The following is a 25751-nucleotide window of genomic DNA, read 5'->3' on the forward strand; positions in this document are numbered from 1 at the left end:
AGTCCATGGTATCTTCAAGCTCACCCTAAGTTTAACAGGCAAAAAGAGAATGCAAGGATAAGCAGAGCAACAGAAGTCTAGAAAGGTCAAGGTTTTGAAGAAATGCCTCTGCACCTATACTACTGATGATTGAGAAGTGATTATTAGAGAAGTGATTCAATATTAAGGCCATATAACTCTTCTCACTTGGCAAATGCAAAAAAAAGCAAGAGAACTTAAAGGTGAAGTTAATTTTCCCTGTGGTTGACTTTGAGTAGTATAGCCAATCTACAGAATTCAACTTGGAAAACTGAAGCACACTAGAAGCCATTATTAAAGCAACAACTCTGTGATAGCTGTATGAGCTACATTTTTATTCCTTTTGGCAATACTGGGGTTTTGAACTCAAAGCCTCTTGCTAAGAAGGCATTCTATCTCTTGAGCCACACCCCCAGCTCTTACATCCTTATTCTTTATATATGCATCCAGCTTAGAGTATCAGGACTATATAATAAAGAAAATTTAATATTTTATACTCCTAGTATAACTTCAAATTTCCAAAGAAATTGCCAAAATCACTAGTAGATTAGACCATAGAGATGATTTCCACATGATCATTACTAAATTGGAAAATGTCACCCAAGCCAACTGGCTCTCTCTTAATATATGTAGTGACTATGCTATAAACATAACCGTAATTTAAAACACAGCACAGAGCAGGCCTCTGTCATTCAAGGATTCACATTTAAGTTTCAATCTTTAGAGAGTAATTCTGGGAGTCCAGTACAAATAATAGGGCTTCACTTGCTGAAGCATGCATTTGAATGGCATGTTCTGTGAAATGGGTATGACAAGGGGATAATCATTCAAAGAGTAGGTGCAATTTCCCCAACTCAATGTAGCTTTGGTGTCTTCTGTTAGTTGACATAGATGAAGCAATTCCCACTAACATTTATGTTTCTCAATTACAATTTGTAGCATTTTCTGAAAGAAATTATATGGCATAGCAGAATCCTCAAATTTGGGGATTCTCAAAGTTTTGGGATATGCTCATCCTGAAGGAAAAGGGCTTTCTGGACAAATAATTTTACTCTTCTAGGCCCATGATTGTGAGAATAAGGTTAGTATTGATACTGTTAAAGTTCCTGTAAGTTGAGGAAAAATCTAGGATAGGATTTTAAGGTAAGAGAAATGCATCAAAAGAAGAAAGGTATTTATTAAAACAAAACAAAGCCATAAAGAGTGGGTGGGATGGGGACATGGCTCAAGTGGTAGAGCACCTGCCTAGCAAGCTCCAGGCCCTGGATTCAAACACCAGTACAGAAACAAAACAAAAAATATTAAAAAGAGTTGGGAGTGATAAAGGTATAACTACTTACTCTTTTTTTTTCCCTAGGAATAACCTTTAACATGAAAATTAACAATGCTCTGAGTGAAAAATAAATCTTTACAGACATCTACAGCAGATCTTTGCCAATTGCTCCCCTCTTGCTTCCAAAGAATCAACAGAGGCTTTCAATCTCAATGCTACTGTCTACCACATTGATTTCCATAAAAGACAGAAAGAATTAAAACAACACAACAGATTTCCTACAATGCCTAAAGCCTCCTGGATGAAAGAAAAGGAAGTGATTAAAAGGTGGTTTCCCACAGTCTGAACTTCTCCATGTGAAATATTAGTCTGAACATGCTCCTTTGATGGGACTGTGCAAAGCCTAATCTCTTAACTTTTTGAATTACAGTACTTTGTGTAAGTTTTTCTAAAATATAAGTATATATCAACATCTCAGCCTGTTGCATTTTCTGCTATCTCTACCTGACCTGCAAGCATCCTGTAAATACGAACAAACCAAAGCTGTTCTCCCTCTCATTAGCTCTAAGCTCTATGCTTGCCTTTTTCCATTATTGTTCTCTCCATACAAGGAAGAAAAAAAGACAGATGTTCTTTGCATCATCAGATCTTGGCTTTCACAAGAAATTTCTGACTCTAAAATCTTCTTCTACCATTTCCTTTCTTTACTTATCATGTACCTGATCTCCTTTTTGCTGTCCTTTCCTGCTCACAATAAAAGGCAATTTCAACTTAAAACAATCTCTACCCACAATTTTTAGTTCCTTTTTTCTTCTCTCATTTCAGCCTTTTCCCCTTAACTCAAGGGAAAACAGTATCTTCCTCTTCTTTTTTTTTTTTCCCCCTTAGCATGGCATACAGATTAAAAAAGAACATTTGAATTCCTAGAACTTTAGTACTCCTATAAACTCAAGTAACTTTCAAACATAGTTTCTTTGTTGCTATTTGGTAATAAAACTGCCAGATGCTACACTTTCATCTGTTTTTAGTACTGGATCTTCCCCTTCAAAGATGGTATTTTGCTCATAAGCCCTGGACCATGAAATGATCTAGTCAATTCCATCTCTAGTTCTCTTAAAGGGTGAAGTTATAAGATACCTAAGTATGCATACGTACATGTATGTATGCACACTAATCCAGGAAATACACAAACACACTTAATTTATAGACAGAGAAGAGTCTACTTTAGTTATTTCCATTTATATCCCTCTTACCTGCTGCTTATAGGTCAAGTCTTGAGTTCTATTCTAATCCACTGGTTTCCTACTAAAACTCTTAACATTTGCTTTTAAAAGACCTTCCATTACTACAACTACTTCTTCCAACTAGTGATTACTAAGTTAAATGAGTAAAAAGGCCAAGTGAAACCCTAAAAGTTTGTCTCTTTAATAGTGAACAAAGTATTTGTCCTTAGTGCTGGGAAATTGCAATGGTTATTTTGGAGCAAGAGGGTCTTTTATATTGTCCAATTGCCATTGAATTTATAGTCAAACCTAGAGAGTTGTAGTTTTAATTATTGTATTATTCTTTCATGAAGTTGTGCAAAAATTGAGTAAACAACCAGTATTTTTAATCAGTACTGATATCATCTTTGATAAATATATTCCTAGATTCAAAAACTGTTTTGGGGGGTGGTATACTAAATTATTTTTATGTAGTCCATGTCTTTACAATTTCTCTCCCACTTGCGTAAAAAATACTTATCAAGCCCTTACTCTGTACAACACATTGCCTTAGGTGCTACAGAAGATACAAAGATGAATAGATATAGTTCTTGACATAAGGGGATTAAATCCTAACAGGGGAAAGAAGACAAGTCTACAAACAACAAGAATATTAGACAAAATTTAAATAGGAAAATAAAAGGGACAAAGTATTTTCATATGGTTAAAAGGCACCAGCAAAAGCTTTATGGAAGAGGTAGTATTAGAAATCACTTTGGGGAGAGATTAATGATTTCTACTGTTATAAATGAGGTCATGGTATAAAAATCCAAGATAATTCCAGGACATAACAAATATGGCAGTTTGGATGCACAAGTAGAATAATGCTTAGAAACGTATCAAGAAAGAGGCTAATATTTTTGCTAGTCTGCAGAATTTTTTATTTAATTCAATAGGTAATCAAAAGTTGAAGTTGGAAGTTGAATAGGGAAATAAGATTTAACTGTAGTTAATTAAGAATAATATGGCATTGGTAGGTAGGATGGACTGCAATAAGGAGAGATTGTTGGTAGAGGCCAATTAGAACATAACTATAATAATCAAAATTTGAACTTCAGTAACAGGAATAAATAGAAAAGGGAGGATATAGGTTGGGAACATTTACATTTTAAATGCTAGATGAAATTGTTTTTTCCCCTAAGCAGAATTTTTCATATTTATACATTGAGAAAATATTTATCAGTTCTTATTCTAGCTGTCAAGAGAAAAATATGCCAAAGTTGTTTAAAGAGATTAAGAGCTAAGTCAATTGAGGAGAGCAATATTTAACTGGGGTGAGAAAGAAAATTTACAGTCATGAATCACTGGTACATCAATCACATTGGGCTAAATTTCTACAAGTGGAGCCTCGGATAGGACTGTAGAGAAAGAACATTGAGTGAAGCACAAATAATCTTAGAAGTGAGTAGTAATAACTAATATTTTTGAGACTCTATTGCATGTCAGGCACTTTTCTGGCACTTTCAGTCAAATGAAAGCCCATTTGCACCCATATACTTAACTCACTTTTCTAAACACTTTATGCATACTATTTCATTTAACTGTCACAGAAACCTATGGAGCAGATACTCTCATTAACACATTTTACAGATGAGGAAAGACCAGACACTGGTTTCAAAAAGTACTGGCACTCCTAGGCCCTGGGGGCGGGGGGGTAGAAGGTAGGGTGGGTGTGACAGGTAGATCACCTGCCTAGAAAGCCAATAGCCCTGAGATCAATCCCCAGTACTGCCAAACAAACAAATAGAATCTGCACAAAAATAAGGCACTCTCCATACATGCACATTCCCATTAATTCCACAATCAAATCCTAGGGAATCTTGACTGTTTCACCAAAACAACTAATATTACCTTCAAACTTATGTTTCTAATAAACTATAAATTTAGAAAGAAATAAAATGTCTATTTCTTCACAAATAACAGAAAATTGTAGAGAATATGACTCTGAAGGTGCTTAGAAAGGATGTTACTATATTCTCATATAATCTGTTAATTTAGCGTCAATATATTAAAGAAAGACAGCTTGCTAAATTATCTTATAGCTAATTATTTAAATGTATTTTCTTTCCTAAAGAGTGGGTAGTAGCCAAAGTAAAAACCAAATCACTGGCCTCAATTTAAATGCATATAAGCCCATGCTGAAGTCCTATACATATTATAATTCACTGGCTTATTTTTTTAAATATTAAGAATTAGATACCAATTTCTTAAAATAACAAGGATTAATGAGATTGAAATATCCTTAAAGACTTAATTACCTAATTTATTTTTCAAAATTCAATGATAAAATATATAATATTTAAGCACCATAGAAAATTTTTAGAAAAAGATATTTACCCAGAAACATGGATTTAACCTTGTATCAGGTCAATGAAACTCAAAATTTATTTATTTGTGGAAGATGAACTTATGATATAGACTAGGCTGAAGTTCTACTCCATACTATGGGATGTTGTCCTATTTACCAAATATACACTGAGTAAAAGAGAGACCACAATCAGAAACTCAAGCAGCCAGGCTGATCAACCAAATTTGCCCTTATCAGTAGTGGGCTGACAGTTGTGTTAGCTAAGCAAATAATTCTTCTAGAAAACTGGACTTGATTCTAGATAATCACTAAGTCCTTCCTACATTTAACATAACATAAATTTAGTTTTCATTAATATAACTATCCCACCATCATATTTATTCAACAATTTTTCCACAAGTTTTCAAAGTATATGTAAATATGTCTTGGGAGATTTATGAAGGTCACAAAGTCAAGACAAAACTCAGTTAAAATTTGGTAACCTTGTTGATAACAGTCAACAAAATTCAACATATACTTGCTATGTAAATAATAAGTTATATGATACTTTCACAATAGTTCACATTATACCAATCTTATATAATTTACAAAATCAGATAAATTTATCCATTACCTTTTATACATTAAAAATTAAAATTCAAATAAGAAAAACTAACTTGTAAGGATATATATACATATAGTATGGTTTCATTCAATAAATACTAAAATGAATTCTAAGCTGCCCATGCCACAATCAAAAAGAATGTAATCCTTGTATTTTTAATGCAATTCTTTTGGTCACATAAAAGAAAGGGTAATTAAAGTCAATGATTCTACTCTTAACTATTTAAGTTCTCCTTTATAGTTTTCAGTCAAATGAAAGTCCATTTGTACCCATATACTTAACTCAAAAAAAAGTGCAAGCCAAAAAAACAAAGGGAATAGTGCAGGGCTGAGAGAAGAAATAAGGGGTCAAAATGAGTGAATCTACATTTAAGCTGACACTTGATATGTATCTGAAAGAATGATGCTTAGGAACACACAATCTATGTACAGGAACCTGCAAGAGAAGGAAACAGGTTGCTCTGTATCAAGATAGTAAACTAAGTATATTTGCTTCCCACCATCCTCACATACTGTGCAACAAAAAGTATAGAACTGTAAAAAAGAATAAGTTGTTTTAGGAGACTGGAGGCATGGCTCAAGTAGTAGAGCACCTGCCTAGCAAGAGTGAGGCCCTGAGTTTAACCCCAAATGTGAGACACTGCAACTGTACAGAGCCAGGAAGTTGGCTCTGAAAAAAGGAGATCATGATCTCATGACTAGCTTCACACCTGCTCAAAATGCCCAAGAAGTATATGTAAATATTCCAAGTCAGACTCCCATTCCAGGGAAAAGGTCTACCAAAAAAATAGGGTAGCACACATCTGTAATCCTAGCTACTTAGGAGGCAAAGATCAGGAGGATCGAGGTTCCAGGCCAGCCTGGGCAAATACTTCTTGAAAATACCCAACACAAAAAAGGACTAGTGGAGTGGCTCGAGTGGTAAAGTGCCTGCCTAGCAAGTGTGAGTGAGGCCCTCAGTTCAAACTCCAGTACTGCCAAAAAAAGAGGTATAAGCAAACAGAAAAACAAGGATTATCATCCTGTGGAAAAGGGCACACTAAAGAAAGGTATGTACAAATAAAGAAATTAAAAACCTATTCCATAATAATACAATAACCCATGAAACAAAAAAAAAACTTTAAAAAAACTCTATATTAAGGAAAACTTAATACAACCATTTTTTAAAAAAGAGAAGGGTATTATATGAAAAAGAAACACAAAAACAAATGATTTCTTAGAAATTCAAAACAGAATTAATAAAATATGCTTTAGAATGACTAAAAAATAAAATTAAGATGATCTCCCAAAGATGAAACAAAAAAAGACAGAGATAGGAAATGAAAGGATATAATGACAAACAGGTCTAGGGACTCTCAACATTTATTTAATGAAAGTTGAGGAAAAAGAGAATGGAAAAATGGGAGGAACAAAATTATCAAAAAATATAGAAAGACAGACATGTGCACACGCGCACACACACACACACACACACACACACACATGCGAACACACAGGAATTTCCCTGCCCTGGATAAGGACACTAATGTTTAGTAAGGGGTCACTGAGTTAAGAAGAATTAAATGAATGAAATAAAGGTTAACACCTCCATACATTCCCATACCATATTTCTTACTAGTAACGATTTAGAAATAGATCCTAATAACCTGGATACCAGAAGACAATAGAGGCCTGCAAATGAAAGTTAAAAGAGAAAAAAGCTACTCAACCTAGAATTATATATCACCAAACTACTAATCAAATGTGAGGACAGAAGTCATTTTCTGATATGCAAGGACTTAAAAGAGTACTTCCCTTTGAAAGCTACTGACTTATTGAGACAGTTCTGAGACAATTCAGTAGAACCAGCCAGTAAAGCAATAAGAAACAAACAAAAAAGCCGCACTAATTGTAGGAAACAGTTCCCAGTCCAGGAGAGCAGGAAAGGAAAATCCCAGGATAAGAACTATGGGGCAACGCCAAAGAAAACTGGTACAGATTAGAGACAAAGACCTCTGGAAGGGATTTTCACCCAATTGATGGAAAGGAAGTTAGAAACATTTGATTTGATCAAGGCACAATATTCACTTATCAATAAAGACAAGTGTTTTATTTATGAAGCCAATTGATCTGGTATAATTTCAGAAATATGGAGTGTAATTTTAAAAAAGAATCATTTTGGCCATGATACTACAAATATTCTCCTTTAAGTGACCACAGTTTAAGGCACTGGACCCAAAAAACATAAGGAAAAAAAAATCCTAGCATACTAAACCTTACCTAAAGTGAACAATATTGATACAACATAACAAAGTACCATTTACTGATATTCAGCTTGGAAACCCAAACCAGGGCAAGGCGCAAATCAGGTCTAATATACAGAATGTAAATATTTATAACTTCAAAGTAAAATTATAGCTGTCAAAAGTACTAAATGGAAGAACTGATGGAACAAAAAATAGGGAGGCTAATACTTTTATGTTACATATAAGAGAATTAAGATCATGATTAAAGAAGAAAGAATAAGAAATAGAAGCACATCTATTTTATATAAAGAAATAATAAATAAAAAATTAAATCAACGAGAGAACCAGACAAACTGTTACATACCTGTAATTCCAGCTAATTGGGAGGCAGAGACAGAAGGATCTGGAGTTGAGGTCAGATGGGCAAAGTCAGGAATATCTTATTTTAGAAACAATACAAAAACAAAAGAGCGTCTATTAAGAAACAGAGTGCTTGCTAGGCCCTGACTTCAATTCCCAGTACAAAAAAAAGGAAAAGGAGAGGTTGCTAACACATGCCTCAGCATTGATAGGAAGAAATCACTACAAAGTCTCCTCTCCTCTTCTCTTTTTTCTTTCTCTCCCCTCCCTTCCTCTTTCCCTTCCTTCCTCCCTTCTTTCCTCCCTCTCCTCCCTCCTAAAATTAAGATAACTACCAGAAGAAACAAAAACAAATGGGTTATAATACGTATATACATGGAAATGTCACAAGGAAACTCCCTGTGTAGCTATCTTAAACAAAATGTCTTTTTTTTTCTTTTACAAAATCAGAAAACAGGAAGATAGAATAGGTCCTGCCTGGGGTGGGGGGGTTGATACCAGTGGGAGGGGAGAGGATGTGGGGAAAGGGTGTGGGAGGATGAATATAGTGCAAATACTGTGTATACATGTATATAAGTGAAAAAATGATCCTGTGGAAACTATTCCAGGAAATGGGGGAGGATGGATAAAGGAGAATGGTGGAGGGGGTCAATTCAAGTATGATATTTGTAAGAACTCTTGTAAATGCCACAATGCATGCCCAGCACAAACGTATTAAAAAAAAAAAAAGGTAAAAAATGGTAGTCTGGCAGTGGTCATGGAAAAAGGGCAAGGAAAGTAACTATTTTCCACCTTCAACTCTTCTGGGCTACTTGACTCATTACATTCTACATGTAATGAGAAAGAAAATAAGAATTAAAACAAGATAACCTTTATCTTCAGCTTTATGAAATAAAATAGACATCAGCAAATTAATCTACAATTTAAATTATTTGTTTGCTTTTGTAATGCTGATTAATTATATCAATCAGGCCTTGAACTAAATCTCCAAAATTTCAATATAGTGCTGTTTGAGAAAAAATTCTTCAGGAGATGTTTTTAAAAGTTGATACTATCCATTTCTGGATAAATAAATATTTTTATTTATTATTGAATACATATGTCTCAATTAAAGATAGCATGATATGTTTTAAAATCATTAATTGAATTTTTTTAAATGCAAATTAAAATTTCAGTCCCACCATATAGGTACATTTAGAAGGGAAAGAGGCTGTACCCCTATACATAAAAAATTTAGAAAGCCTGGCGCCTGTAATCCTCGGTACCTGAGGCTGAGATCAGAAGCATCACTATTCCAGGTAAGCCTGGACAAATAGCTGAGACCCCCCCATCTCCAAAAATAATCACAGCAAAATGGATTGGAGGCATGACTCAAGTTGTGGAGCCCCTGCTTTGCAAGGGTGAAGTCCTGAGTTCAAATCCCAGTCCCACCAATAAATAAATAAGAATTTACAAAGGATACTAAACTAACACATCAATAAAACCCTAACAACCTAATGCAAACAAGTCAAGGAAAAGACCCTTAAAGGGAAACAAAAGGGATCTAGAAAGGTCTCTGCTCCTGCCTCCACAGACAGCAACCTGGCACCACCTCTGGCAGGGAGGAGCAAAGCAGCTGTAAGGTGTGGCTGGCATAGCAGTAGGCGGCCAAGTGCTCCTCCGGCTAGGGCAGCATGTCTATGAGGCCAGCCGATGGTGCACAGGCACTCTGAGATTCATCCTAAGAACCATATTGCTAAGACTCGTGAGTGAATCTCTTCACCCTGCTTGTTTGGAGCTTGTTGCATTTAAGAGGTACATCAAGAAACCATGAACAACTTCAGTAATGAAGAGTTTGACTGCTACATCCTTGATGGAGGCTTTACTGCCAAGGACATTCTGGACCAAAAAATTAATGAAGTTTCTTCTTCCAATGATAAGGATGCCTTAATAGAATGTCACAGACCCAGAGCCACAGTGGACACCCTTGCTGCCATTGGGACAGGATATGACTGAAACGCAGTTGATGCAGAATCTCAGGGGGCCTCTCGAGAAGTTTATCTATGCAAATCCTTGTAAACAAGTGTCTCAAATTAAGTATGCTGCCAGTAATGGAGCATGGATAAAGTGGAGTTGATGAAAGTTGCCAGAGCACATCCAAAGGCAAAACTGATTTTGCAGATTGCCACGGATGATTCCAAAGCAATCTGTCACCTCAGAGTTAAATTTGGTGCCATACTCAAAACCAGCAGACTTCTTTTGGAACAGCAAAAGAGCTAAATACTGATGTCATTGGTATCAGCTTCCATGTGGGGAGTGGCTGTACCAATCCTGAAACCTTTGTGCAGGCAATCTCTGATGCCCTCTGTGTCTTTAACATGGGGGCCAAGGTTGGTTTCATCATGAACCTGCTTGATATTGGTGGTGGCTTTCCTGGATCTGAGAAGGTGAAGTTTAAATTTGAAGAGATCACCAGTGTGATTAGCCCAGCACTGGACAAGTACTTTCCATCAGACCCTGGAGTGAGAATCATAGCTGAGCAAGGCAGATATTATGTTGCATCAGCTTTCACACTTGCAGTTAATATCACTGCCAAAAAGATCATATTGAAGGAGAAGAGTGGCTCTGATGATGAGGATGAATTGAATAAGAAAATCTTTATGTCTTACATGAATGGTGGACTATATGGATCAGTTAATTGCATCCTTTATGATCACACACATGTAAAGCCCCTGCTGCAGAAGAGACCTAAGCAAGATGAGAAGCATCTGGGGATCACCTAGCACATGGGGACCAACGTGTGATGGACTCGATCAGATTATTGAGTGCTGGGACTTGCCTGAAGTGCACGTGGGTGATTGGATGCTCTTTAAAAACATGGGCACATATACTGTTGTTGCCACTTCTATTTTCAATGGATTCCAGAGGTCAACTATCTATTATGTGATATCATGACAAATGTGGCAACTCATGGAACAAATGCAGAACCATGACTTCCCAGCCAAAGTGGAGGAGCAATATATCATCACTCTGCCCATTTCGTTTGCTCAGGAAAGCAGGATACAGCATCACCCAGCAGCCTATGTTTCTGCTAGTATAATGTGTAGACACAGTTTTGTAGCTGTTGATCGCAAGTGTGGCTTGAGTTAAGGGATTTGGGAGGAAGCATTTAGCTTAATTACTGCTAGTTTTGAAATGTCTTTGTAAGACATTTCAGCAATATCAGAAGGCTAGGAGATGGGGTCACACTTATCTGTGTTCTTATGGAAACTACTTGAATATTTGTTTTACATGGATTTTTATTCACTTTTCCAACATGTTACTCAAGAGTGCCTCTTAGCTTATGAGCAAGCATGACCTGTTTTGAAAATAAAGTACCTTGAAATAATAAAAAAAATACATAAAAAAGGGATCTAGAAAGACAAGGGACGTAAACATTGAATTGCATTTAAAGATCAACTAGCGGAGGATTCCAAGATGGCGACTAGAGGGAGGAAGCAGAAAGCATGTTTTCTAAAGTAAAATCTTGGAGAGACGCTGGAGACACACCTTACAGGAAAAACCACCGAGAAGAGGCAAAACTTTGACTCCTCCACACCCCCAGCCCGTGCATAGCATCTCCACTTCACATTAAACAGAGAAACCAGGAGGGCTCCCACGCCACCAGACGCCATCTCCCAGACCACTTGGGAAGATGCAGACCACCAGGTGAGCTAAGTGGCACACAGTACTCCCACAGATAACCCTCGGCCAGATCAGCATAGCCCCCTGGACAGACTGAACCCCAGCCAGGGAAAAAAGAAAAAAAAACTGAATAATAAGCAACAACAACAAAAAAGACACGTAGCAAAGAGGTTGGGGCACCCTGAGCGCCAGAGAGGGGTGGAGGGGCAATCCCTCACAGAACCGTAAATAAACAAGCCAGCCGGAGAAGGCAGGAGTGGCGGCACCCACCCAGCAACCTTGGAGCAGGAAAGCTTATAAAAGTGGCGGTGGGAGGAAAACTCCACAGGAGAGGGGGGAAGGCCCATTTCCCACCTGAACTCTAAATAAACACACAAGCCTGAGAAAGCGGGTGTAGTGTCACCTCCCCAAGTGTGCTTGGAAAGGGGAAAGCTTGCAATAGGGGTGGTCGCGCCCAGGAGAACTCTAAATAATCAAAGCCTCAGGGGCTGGGTGAATGTTAAGCTCACTCCTGAGATCTGCAATCAATAAAGCCTCCAGCAACAGCAGGCTGACAGCAGCAGGCAGGTTAGCCGCAGCCTCAGATAGACATTCACAAAGCTGTCTCCAGACTCTTTTTTTTTCTCTCTTCCTTTGATGAGACAACAACGGAACTACACCTGCATGCTGAAAAACTTACTGAAACTGTATTGCATTTGAACTTGGGACAATTTGTGGTGTTTTGGTTTTGGTTTTCTTGGGTTTTTTTTTTTTTTTTTTTTTTTTGGTTTTTTCCCCATTGAGGAGACGACAATAGAACTACCTCTGAGACACCATCTCCAGGATTGGAGGCTGAGGGACTAACATCAAAATTATTAAGTCTGAAACTTTATTGCATTTGAACTTGGAGATTTTTTTTTAAATCCTCTCTGTCTCTCTAATGCCTGTTTAGCTTACTGTTGATTGGTACACTATCTCTCCCTGTTTATATCCTTGAAACTTTTAGTGTGTTTTTGTTTTTTTTATGTGTTTGTTATTGGTTTTTCCCTTTTTCTTTACCTTCTTTGCTTTCCCTCTCCTCCCATCTTTCCATTCTAAATATCACCATTCTTATTATTACAAGTTAGAAAATACTTAATTGCACACAGTACACGGACAATAACAACACCAAGGGCAAGGATGGGAAGACAGAAAAAACAGGAAAACCAGTTTCACCACAGCAAAAAGTTAGTACAGGAACCAGAGAGAATGAAGAAAACAGATACTCAGATCCAGACTCCACCAAAATGAAGATAAACTATGCCAAAGAACCCAATGAAGCCCACAAGAATAATCTAAAAGAAGAAATCCTAAGGTAATCAATGAGAATTTTATAGAGATGATACTGGATAAGGTCAACCAAAATGTACAGGAGACACTCAAGAAATTCCAAGACAACAAAAATAGAGAATTTGAGAAAGCACAAGAAGAAATAAAAGAAACCACAGAAGCACTGTATAAACACCAAAGTAAAACAATGAACATGATTAATAAAGAGATAAATGAACTCAGGACAAAAACAGACAACATTAAAGAGGAAATGACCCAAGATATGGAAAACCTCAGAAAAAAGAACGAAACAGAACTGCAAAACAAAACGGAAGGCCAATCCAGCAGAATAGAACAAACAGAAGACAGAATCTCAGAACTTGAAGATGAAATGGCAATTAAAGGAAAAACCGAAGAACTATTAGTTAAACAACTCAAGACCTGTGAAAAGAAAATGCAAGAACTCACCGACTCCATCAAAAGACCAAACCTGAGAATCATGGGCATTGAAGAAAGAGAAGAGGTGCAAGCAAAGGGAATGCAAAATATATTCAACAAAATAATAACAGAAAATTTCCCAAATCTAGAGAAATCTATTCCTATACAGATGCAAGAGGCCTCCAGAACACCAAACAGACCAGACCAAAATAGAACTAACCCACGGTATATTATCATTAAAACAAGTACAGAGACCCGAGAAAGAATACTTAAGGCTGTAAAAGAGAAAAAACAAATAACATACAAAGGTAAACCCATCAAAATCACAGCAGACTTCTCAACAGAAACATTAAAAGCAAGAAGAGCTTGGGGTGAGATCTTCTGGGCACTGAATGAAAATAACTTCAACCCCAGGATATTCTACCCAGCAAAACTATCATTCAAAATAGATGGAGCAATAAAAGTCTTCCATGATCAGCAGAAACTAAAACAGTATGTGACCACAAAGCCACCACTACAAAAGATTCTCCAAGGGATTCTGCACACAGAAAGTGAAACCCAACATAACCATGAAAGGGCAGGCAGCACCAAACTACAGGAAAAGAAAAAGCAAGAAAGTAGAGAGTAACCTCGATCTAGGTACACAAAATCAAACCTTCAAACAACTAAGACAACTAAATGACAGGAATCACCACATACCTATCAGTACTAACACTTAATATTAATGGACTTAATTCCCCCATCAAAAGGCACCATTTGATGAAATGGATTAAAAAGGAAGACCCAACAATTTGTTGCTTACAGGAGACCCATCTCACTGACAGAAATAAGCATACACTTAGGACGAAAGGCTGGAAGAAGATTTACCAAGCCAATGGCCCCCGAAAACAGGCAGGAGTAGCAATACTTATCTCTGACAAAGTAGACTTCAAACCTACGTTGATCAAACAAGATAAAGAAGAACATTCCATACTAATAAAAAGGGAAATAGACCAAAAGGAAATAACAATTATCAACCTATATGCACCCAATATCAACACACCCAATTTCATCAAACATACCCTGAAGGTATGTTAACTAAAAGCATATATTAACTCCAACACAGTGGTCATGGGAGACTTTAACACCCCATTATCATCAACAGATAGGTCATCCAAACAAAAAATCAGTAAAGAAATCCTAGATCTAAAATATACCATAGATCTAATGGACCTAGTTGATGTCTACAGAACATTTCATCCAACTTCTACACAATATACATTCTTCTCAGCAGCCCATGGAACCTTCTCCAAAATAGATCATATCCTAGGGCACAAAGCAAGTCTCAGCAAATATAAGAAAACAGAAATTATACCATGCAGTCTATCTGATCACAATGCAATAAAACTAGAACTCAACAACAAAAATAAAGACAAAAAACATGCAAACAGCTGGAAACTGAGTAACTCATTGCTTAATGAACATGGGTCATTGATGAAATAAAAGAGGAAATTAAAAAGTTCCTGGAAGGCAATGAAAATGAAAACACAACCTACCGGAACCTATGGGACACAGCAAAGGCACAAGCAAATCCCAAAATAAATAGAAGGAGAGAAATAATAAAAATAAGAGCTGAAATCAATGAAATAGAAACCAAAAAAACCATACAAAGAATTAATGAAACAAAAAGTTGGTTCTTTGAAAAAATAAACAAGATCGACAGACCCCTGGAAAACCTGACTAAAATGAGGACAGAAAAAACCCAAATTAGTAGAATCAGGAATGCAAACGGGGAGATAACAACAAACACCATGGAAGTCCAGGAAATCATCAGAGACTACTTCAAGAACCTATATTCAAATAAATTCGAAAATCTTAAAGAAATGGACAGATTTCTAGATACATATGATCATCCAAAACTGAACCAAGAGGATATTAATCACCTGAATAGATCTATAACACAAAATGAAATTGAATCAGTAATCAAGAATCTCCCCAAAAAGAAAAGTCCAGGACCTGATGGAATCTAAGCTGAATTCTATCAGACCTTTAAAGAAGAACTGATACCAACCCTCCTTAAACTGTTCCACGAAATAGAAAGGAAAGGAAAACTGCCTAACACATTTTATGAAGCCACTATTACACTTATCCCAAAACCAGGCAAAGACACCTCCAAAAAGGAGAACTATAGGCCAATCTCCTTAATGAATATGGATGCAAAAATCCTCAACAAAATAATGGCAAACCGACTTCAACAACACATCAAAAAGATTATTCACCACGACCAAGTAGGCTTCATCCCAGGAATGCAGGGGTGGTTCAACATATGAAAATCAATAAATGTAATAAACCACATTAACAGAACCAAAGACAAAAACCACTTGATCATCTCAATAGATGCAGAAAAAGCCTTTGATAAGATCCAACACCATTTCATGATAAAGGCTCTAAGAAAACTAGGAATAGAAGGAAAGTACCTCAACATTATAAAAGCTATATATGACAAACCTACAGCCAGCATTATACTTAATGGAGAAAACTGAAACCATTCCCTCTAAAATCAGGAACTAGACAAGGATGCCCACTATCTCCACTCCTATTCAACATAATACTGGAATTCCTAGCCAGGGCAATTAGGCAAGAAGAAGGAATAAAAGGAATACAAATAGGTAAAGAAACTGTCAAAATATCCCTATTTGCAGACAACATGATCCTATACCTTAAAGACCCAAAAAACTCTACCCAAAAACTCCTAGACATCATCAACAGCTACAGCAAGGTGGCAGGATATAAAATCAACTTACAAAAATCATTAGCTTTTCTATACACTAATAACGAACAAACTGAGAATATATGAAAACAATTCCATTTACAATAGCCTCAAAAAAAAAAAAAACCTAGGTGTAAACTTAACAAAGGATGTGAACAACCTCTACAAGGAAAACTATAAACTCCTGAAGAAAGAGATTGAGGAAGACTAGAGAAAGTGGAGAGATCTCCCATGTTCATGGATTGGTAGAATCAACATAGTAAAAATGTCTATACTCCCAAAAGTAATCTACATGTTTAATGCAATTCCCATCAAAATTCCAATGACAGTCATTAAAGAGATTGAAAAATCTACCATTAAATTTATATGCAAACACAAGAGACCGCGAATAGCCAAGGCAATACTCAGTCAAAGGAACAACGCTGCAGGTATCACGATACCCGACTTCAAACTATATTACAAAGCAATAACAATAAAAACAGCATGGTACTGGCACAAAAACAGACATGAAGAACAGTGGAACACAATAGAGGACCCAGATATGAAGCCACACAACTATAACCATCTTGTCTTTGACAAAGGCGCTGAAAATATATGATGACGAAAAGACAGCCTCTTCAACAAAAACTGCTGGGAAAACTGGTTAGCAGTCTGCAAAAAACTGAAACTAGATCCATGTATATCACCCTATACCAATAGTAACTTAAAGGATCAAGGATCTTAATATCAGACCCCAAACTCTAAAGTTGGTACAGGAAAGAGTAGGAAATACTCTGGAATTAATAGGTGTAGGCAAGAACTTTCTCAATGGAACCCCAGCAGCACAGCAACTAAGAGATAGCATAGATAAATGGGACTTCATAAAACTAAAAAGCTTCTGCTCAACCAAAGAAATGGTCTCTAAACTGAAGAGAACACCCACAGAGTGGGAGAAAATATTTGCCAGCTACTCATCAGACAAAGGACTGATAATCGAATATATAGGGAACTCAAAAAACTAAATTCTCCCAAAATTAATGAACCAATAAAGAAATGGGCAAGTGAACTAAACAGAACTTTCTCAAAAGAAGAAATTCAAATGGTCAAAACACACATGAAAAAATGCTCACCATCTCTAGCAATAAAGGAAATGCAAATTAAAACCACACTAAGATTCCACCTCACCCCTGTTAGAATAGCCATCATTAGCAACTCCACTAACAACAGGTGTGGCGAGGATGCAGGGAAAAAAGAACCCTCATACACTGCTGGTGGGAATGCAAGCTAGTGCAACCACTCTGGAAAAAAATTTGGAGGCTACTTAAAAATCTAAACATTGATCTACCATATGATCCAGCAATACCACTCTTCGGGATATACCCAAAAGACTGTGACACAGGTTACTCCAGAGGCACCTGCACACCCATGTTTATTGTAGCACTATTCACAATAGCCAACTTATGGAAACAGCCAAGATGCCCCACCACTGACGAATGGATCAAGAAAATGTGGTATTTATACACAATGGAATTTTATGCAGCCATGAAGAAGAACAAAATGTTATCATTCTCAGGTAAATGGATGGAATTGGAGAATATCATTCTGAGTGAGGTTAGCCTGGTCCAAAAGACCAAAAATCGTATGTTCTCCCTCATATTTGGACATTACATCAAGGGCAAACACAACAAGGGGATTGGACTTTGATCACATAATAAAGCGAGAGCACACAAGGGAGGTATGAGGATCGTTAAGACACCCAAAAAACTAGATAGCATTTGTTGCCCTCAATGCAGAGAAACTAAAGCAGATACTTCAAAGCAACTGAGGCCAATAGGAGAAGGGGACCAGGAACTAGAGAAAAGGTTAGTTCAAGAAGAATTAACTTAGAAGGTAACACACATACACAGGAAATCAATGTGAGTCAACTCCCTGTATAGCTATCCTTATCTCAACTAGCAAAAACCCTTGTTCCTTCCTATTATTGCTTATACTCTCTCTTCAACAAAATTAGAGATAAGGGCAGAATAGTTTCTGCTGGGTAGTGAGAGGTAAGGGTGGGGAAGGGAGGGAGTGGGTGGTAGGGGTGGGGGAAAGGGGGGGAGAAATGACCCAAACATTGTACACACATATGAATAAAATAACAATTAAAAAATAAATAAATAAATACATAAAGATCAACTAGCACTTGTGGCATATTTCCCTGAGTTCTTTCTACTGAATAAAATAAAAATTAAAAGAAAAAAAATTCTTTCTACTACACTATTTTTTATTTATTACTGAGTAACACTCTTATTTATTTACTTACTTACATTGGTGGTACTGGGGTTTGAACTCAGGGTCTCACATTTTCTAGGCAAGGGCTCTACGGATTGAGCTACTCTGCCAGCCCTGTTTTGTGCTGGGTATTTTAGAGATAGGGTCTAATGAACCATTTGCCCGGGCTCGCTTTGAACCATGATCCTCTTGACCTCTGCCTTCTGAGTAGTTGGGCATGAGACACTGATGTCTAATTAGTTTTATTTTTCTGAATTCATAAAAAATAAATCATGGGCTGGCAGAGTGGCTCAAGTAATAGAGCACCTTCCTAGCAAGTACGAGGCCCTGAGTTCAAACCTCAGTACTGCCACCCCCAAAAGTAAATTGTTTTTCTTTGACAGTGTAATTTTAAAAGTTCTACTGTATTTAATGGTGTGCTAGTAAATTTTTAACAACTATTTGCTCTGGTCTAACAATTCCTTCCATGGCTCCCAGTGTGTATTACTGAATGCTCAGTTGGAAAGAGGGGCTCAATGCAGACTTCCCAGTATGATCTTGAGGCCACTTTCTCTTAGTAGGAAGGTATCTTCTAATCTTAAAAGATATTGATTAGAAAAAATCCCATTAATAAATGTTCTTCTTGTGAACAGTTTTTCAGGTATCTATTCTCTAAAATGAGATATACCTATTACCAGAGATTTTCTTGAAATCAACCCAATTAGAGAACTAAATGCAAAACAATCACTTTTTTAAAATTGTCTACCATGTCACTTTCAGTAATGCAGAAAACCAAAAGTTAAGCACATTTGGAAACAAAAAGAAAAGATCTTTTGGAGAAGAGGGGTAGAAAACAGTTTTGATATTTAAAATTCACATAGAAGCAAGATTTGTCTTGAATTTAACACATCTAGAGTAAGCAGAGAAGCAGATAAGATGACATTGTGGCTAAAAGTCATCTATTTTTCTATAAAAGATAATCATGTTAGTACAGACATTTGGATAAATCAGGTCCTTTTTGTGAATAAACACATGTGAAGAACCTAAAAACTCATTAACATTTACATGCATCCCTAGTGGTTAGAAATCAATAAAGTATGTGTGTGTGAAGCACACACATGATTAGCATTTATGAATGAAGGAAATGTTAGCTGATCTTTCCAGAAACAGACCAGTGCTGGGGTCCTGAGGCATTAAGTTCATAGTAAAATGTTACTGAGTTTCATTGGTAGTAACATTAGATGTTCAAACTGCTCACAAATTTATTCTATTTATATTCATGTAAATGATAAGTGAATGTTTAATGCTTTTAAAAATTCTCCTGGCTTTAAATTTTCTGACTGATCTCAAATCTTACAAAAAAGCAAACTTGCTTATAAATTAGGCTTAAAATACAGGTCATAAATATATAGGAAAAGATAACTTGCCAAATACATTAAAAAATACTAATTATCCTCCAACAAGATAAAGGCAAATTTTGTTCTATTCTCTACACTTAGCTGTATTTTCTAATTTTCAGGAAAAATTATTAAAGAGAGGGGGTTTGCTTACATATTTGAAGTGTTAAAAACTGCTGATTTCCAAAGGTACTGATTTAGAGATAAAATAATTTTTATTTCACACATCAGCCCATCATTGGCAGTAGCTGGTATCTGACTATTAATCACTGCTATTGTAAACACTGCAACTTAAGGTATAATAATTAAACAAATATGCTTTATAATTAATATCTTCCAAAATTAACAAAGACCTCTCAAAAATGGCTATATAATACAAAGGCATAATGTTGAAAACAAATAATATCAAGCTGAAAACACACTATAATGAAACTAATACCATAAGGGCCTTAAAACTGTAACAAAGGAATGGAGAAGACAAAACTAACATTTATTATTAGTAGTACCTACTTTACACCAAGCATCCTGTCAGGTAACTTTTCAACACGCCTTTTAATACAGTCTGTGATAGTTCTATGGATAAATGCATTACACCCATTCTGCAGAAGGGAAGAATTATAAATCTAGGGTTCACACATAGGTCTTTTCAACTCTAGAACTCCATACCTCAATACCCAGGCCCTGAGGAACAATAAAAGGTGAATGGGTTTAGCTCTATTTGAGTCATAAAAAGAAAAGTTCTCTTGTGATAGATAATATATTTAGCAGGTCAGTTTAATATTTTAGGTAGTGAAGAAGTAATTATGATTGCTAAAAATACTATTTTGCTTGCTATTAATTCCTATGGCCAGAAGAGAACCTAGTATCTCTGGTAGAGCACAAGGAAATGTAGATGAATAGGTGATTTAATCTGGAGACAAGGAAGCTCTTTACTTTTCCATCTCTTGCATAGGCTTGCACTGGGGCTTGCACTGGCTCTAAGAAAAACAAGTAATATACTAATTCTCTCACTTATCTAACCATGGAAACAAGACATAAGGTGGGCATTATTGGTAGTTCTCCAAATCCTATGGTTTTCTATTTGCTGCCATATCCATGAAAATGACAAAGAGCTCTGCCCCTGGGTGCCATCAAAATCATAATTATCCACTAACTTCTATTGGTCTCATATCCTGTAAGCAGAGAACAAAATCTTACTAGATAAATTATAAATTTTCTCAACTGAATGGAACTTTCACTGGGCAGTGTGATCTGCAACTGCATATTGTGACAATCTTTGATTTAGAAAGCATCCTTTTGCAACAGTGATGGGGATGATAAAAACTATTCAATAAAGATTAGGGTGGAGTTTTTAAGTTGAAAATGTTCAAACGTAGGTCCTTTCAGAGTTGAGCAGGGGGAGATGAGAGAGCTAACTTTATCCCAGAAACTATTTCCATGTACAATTTTTATAATATTGGCCAATTCTTGCACTGTTTAAAAGAGAAGCCCTTGGTTTCATAGCCTCCGTTAACTCCAACTCACCCCATTATCCCTGAACCCTGCCACACTAAAGATAGGGCATGTAACCAAAACTACACCCACAAAACCCTTCCTGTCTATAAGTGAGATAACCAGCTCTCCTTCAGCTGAGAGAATGGGACTGGTGGCAATTAAATATATATATACATACACACGCTCACACACACACACACACACACACACACACATCTTCTGAAGTTTCTTTTAGAGTTAAAGAAGAACTGATCCCTCTCTCTACCTGGTCAAAGAGTAAAATGAAACTAAGAAATCATTTCCACCTTTAAACATTTACATAAAAATGGTAGCTCATATAATGCTGTATTTTGCTTAGAAAAAGAATTAATTCTTTGTCTCTGTTCCTTGCTTGAAATACAACAATCTGGTTGAATATTTTAACAAACTTCAGCATTTCAGAGAATTAATAATCTAAGCTATAATATAATTGCTCTATCAACTATAATTAAACTTTATCATAGCCAATACTTATATTTTTGCTTAGAAATTGCTTTCAGTTCATGATTGAATAAGAATATACTGATGTAGGTACATTTTTCTCTTCTCTTAGCTGTGAACAATTATTCTCTTTTTATTTGGTCAAGTCCTATACTTATTGTTCAATTTGTTGGTCTACACTATATAAAAATGTTTTTTCTTTATGGAAAAACCCATGTTACATGACATAAAAATTGAAAGTTGAATATAAAGACTCACCTAAAATCATGACTGTTATAACAGACCAGATGAGTGCTATAGTTAGACCAGGAATCTGTTCCATTCAATGTCATTAAAGAATCTTATGAGACTATGGGCTTTATCTCCAGGACCAGTCTTCCACTGTGAGGCATTTACCCCAACCATTTCTAACACACTACATTTATGCATAAAATTCTTATCTATCACCTCACACCAACTTTTGAGGCAGATATTACAACATAAAAACCCAATTATGTGTATGTCTGCATGCATATGCAGATTGCTTTTGGCTAGAAGCATGGAGATAAATACTGATAAGGTGAATTCAAATTAATTGGCAATTGTTTAGTGTATACTACATGAAAAAAATTTCTTTAGAAATTAGCTGTTATAAAAATATATTTACAGCTTTCCTTTTTATTTTTATTTATTTATTTTGTATCTATAAATGTCAGTAGAACAATCCACTCTTTTTTTACATGTAAAAGGTTAACAGAAAGCTATTATATTTCTCTAGGACATTTAAAAAAGATTTCCTTTCATAACTTTGACTCCTCCACATCTCCAGCCGGCGCAGAGAATCTCCACTTCACGTTAAACGGAGAACCGAGGAGGCCCCCGGGCCGCCAGTGGCCGGCGCCCATACGGCTTGGGAAGACGCGGACCAGCTTACTGTTGATTAGTACACTAACACTCCCTGTTTATACCTTTGAAACTCTCTTGTCTGATACCTTGTTCTGCTTTCTCCCTCTTGTCTGTATATTTGTTTTCCCCTTTTCTTTAACTTCTTGCTTTCCATCTCAGCTCACTCTTCCATTCTCAATATTACCATTGTTATTATTACAAGCTAGAAAATACTTAATTACACACAGTACAGGGACAGTAACAACACCAAGGACAATGACAGGAAGACAGAAAAAACAAGGAAACCAGTTTCCCCACAGCAAAAAATTAGTACAGGAACCAGAGGGGAATGAAGAGAACAGAAACTCAGAGCCAGACTCCAACAAAATGAAGATAAACTATGCCAAAGGACCCAATGAAGCCTACAAGAATAATTTAAAAGAAGACATACTACAAGTACTCAATGAGAATTTTATAGAGATGATACTGGATAGGGTCAACCAAAATGTACAGGAGACACTCAAGAAATTCCAAGACAATAAAAATAGAGAATTTGAAAAAGCAAAAGAAGAAATAAAGGAAACCATAGAAGCACTGTATAAACACCAAAGTGAAAGAGAGAACACAATGAATAAATGGATAAATGAACTCAGGACAAAAATAGACAACAATAAAGAAGAAAACAGCCAGGAAATGGAAAACCTCAGAAAAAAGAACGAAACAGAACTGCAAAACAAAACGGAAGGCCAATCCAGCAGAATAGAACAAACAGAAGACAGAATCTCAGAACTTGAAGATGAAATGGCAATTAAAGGAAAAACCGAAGAACTATTAGTTAAACAACTCAAGACCTGTGAAAAGAAAATGCAAGAACTCACCAACTCCATCAAAAGACCAAACTTGAGAATCATGGGCATCGAAGAAGGAGAAGAGGTGCAAGCGAAGGGAATGCGTAATATATTCAACAAAATAATAACGGAAAATTTCCCAAATCTAGAGAAAGATATTCCCATACAAATGCAAGAGGCCTCCAGGACACCAAACAGACCAGATCAAAATAGAACTACTCCACGACATATCATCATTAAAACAACAAGTTCAGAAACTAAGGAAAGAATATTGAAGGCTGCAAGAGAGAAAAAACAAGTAACATACAAAGGTAAACCCATCAAAATCACAGCAGACTTCTCAACAGAAACATTAAAAGCAAGAAGAGCGTGGGGTGAGATCTTCCGGGCACTGAATGAAAATAACTTCAACCCCAGGATACTCTACCCAGCAAAGCTATCATTCAAAATAGATGGAGCAATAAAAGTCTTCCATGATAAGCAGAAACTAAAACAATATGTGACCACAAAGCCACCATTACAAAAGATTCTGCAAGGGATCCTGCACACAGAAAGTGACACCCAACTTAACCATGAAAAGGCAGGCAGCACCAAACCACAGGATAAGAAAAAGCAAGACAGTAGAGAGTAACATCAAGTTAGGTACACACAATCAAACCTTCAAACAACTAAGATAACTAAATGGCAGGAATCACCACATACCTATCAGTACTAACACTTAATGTTAATGGACTTAATTCACCCATCAAAAGACACCGTTTGACAAAATGGATTAAAAAAGAAGATCCAACAATTTGTTGCTTACAGGAGACTCATCTCACCGACAGAAATAAGCATATGCTTAGGATGAAAGGCTGGAAGAAGATTTACCAAGCCAATGGCCCCCGAAAACAAGCAGGAGTAGCAATACTTATCTCTGACAAAGTAGACTTCAAACCTACATTGATCAAACGAGATAAAGAAGGACATTCCATACTAATAAAAGGGGAAATAGACCAAAAGGAAATAATAATCATCAATCTGTACGCACCCAACATCAACGCACCCAATTTCATCAAACATGCCCTGAAAGACCTAAAAGCATATATAAACGCCAACACAGTGGTTGTGGGAGACTTTAACACTCCATTATCATCAATAGATAGGTCATCCAAACAAAAACTCAATAAAGAAATCCAAGATCTAAAATATGCAATAGATCAAGTGGACCTAGTAGATGTCTACAGAACATTTCATCCAACCTCTACACAATATACATTCTTCTCAGCAGCCCATGGAACCTTCTCCAAAATAGATCATATCCTAGGGCACAAAGCAAGCCTCAGCAAATATAAGAAAATAGAAATAATACCATGCATACTATCTGACCACAATGCAGTAAAAGTAGAACTCAACAACAAAAGTAAAGACAAAAAACATGCAAACAGCTGGAAACTAAATAACTCATTACTTAATGAAGAATGGATCATCGATGCAATAAAAGAGGAAATTAAAAAGTTCCTAGAAGTCAATGAAAATGAAAACACAACCTACCGGAACCTATGGGACACAGCTAAGGCAGTCTTGAGAGGAAAGTTTATAGCCATGAGTGCATATATTAAAAAGATTGAAAGATCCCAAATCAATGACCTAATGATACATCTCAAACTCCTAGAAAAACAAGAACAAGCAAATCCCAAAACAAATAGAAGGAGAGAAATAATAAAAATAAGAGCTGAAATCAACGAAATAGAAACCAAAAAAACCATACAAAGAATTAATGAAACAAAAAGTTGGTTCTTTGAAAAAATAAACAAGATCGATAGACCCCTGGCAAACCTGACTAAAATGAGGAGAGAAAAAACCCAAATTAGTAGAATCAGGAATGCAAAAGGGGAGATAACAACAAACACCATGGAAGTCCAGGAAATCATCAGAGACTACTTTGAGAACCTATATTCAAATAAATTTGAAAATCTAAAAGAAATGGACAGATTTCTAGATACATATGATCATCCAAAACTGAACCAAGAGGAAATTAATCACCTGAATAGACCTATAACACAAAATGAAATTGAAGCAGCAATCAAGAGTCTCCCCAAAAAGAAAAGTCCAGGACCTGATGGATTCTCTGCTGAATTCTATCAGACCTTTAAAGAAGAACTGATACCAACCCTCCTTAAACTGTTCCATGAAATAGAAAGGGAAGGAAAACTGCCAAACACATTTTATGAAGCCACTATTACACTTATCCCAAAACCAGGCAAAGAC

The 25751-nt window shown here is 36.3% G+C and overlaps 1 protein-coding gene and 1 pseudogene across 9 annotated transcripts in view; one reads left to right on the forward strand and one right to left on the reverse strand.

Annotated features, from left to right (window-relative positions):
- The window catches only part of Exoc6 (exocyst complex component 6), a 210817-nt gene that overhangs the window by 53895 nt on the left and 131171 nt on the right, over positions 1-25751 (reverse strand). The gene's annotated exons all lie outside the window — the stretch shown is intronic.
- LOC109690713 (ornithine decarboxylase pseudogene) lies at positions 9859-10983 on the forward strand (annotated as a pseudogene).

This window comes from Castor canadensis, chromosome 7, assembly GCF_047511655.1.
Source record: "Castor canadensis chromosome 7, mCasCan1.hap1v2, whole genome shotgun sequence".
NCBI classification, from domain to species: Eukaryota; Metazoa; Chordata; class Mammalia; order Rodentia; family Castoridae; genus Castor; species Castor canadensis.